Raw genomic sequence first — 512 nt, 5'->3', positions numbered from 1 at the left:
CGCTAAATAAAAACAAAGGGAGCAGCAGCAGCAGCAGCTGCAGCAGCAGCAGCAGCAGCAGCAGCAGCAGCAGTAGGAACAAGAACAGCAACGGCCCTGGTATAATACGAACACATTTGTTTTGTTTTTTTTTAATTTAAGTAAATAAAATAAAAATAAATAAATAAAAAAAAGTATTTACCTGTTAGTTTCAAGCTTTCTGCTGATTCTCCCGCCAGAAACTGAAGAGGAAGAATACCCATACCCACCAGGTTGCTGCGGTGTATGCGCTCAAAAGACTCAGCAATAACGGCTCTTACTCCTTGTAGATAGGGGCCCCTAAAGAGAAAAAATAAATAAATAAATATATATAAATAAATAAATATAAATTTATTTTTTATTTTTTTTATCTTCTTTTCAATATTTATTCATTATTTTTATATTATAACGACAAAATTATTTACACATTATATACACTGCTGTGCAGCAGTAAACCCTATATATATATATATATATATATATATATATATATA

This window comes from Eimeria mitis, genomic scaffold (assembly GCF_000499745.2).
Source record: "Eimeria mitis Houghton genomic scaffold, Emh_scaff1052, whole genome shotgun sequence".
NCBI classification, from domain to species: Eukaryota; Apicomplexa; class Conoidasida; order Eucoccidiorida; family Eimeriidae; genus Eimeria; species Eimeria mitis.
The sequence above is the reverse complement of the archived record's forward strand: the minus strand, read 5'-3'. Positions refer to the sequence as shown.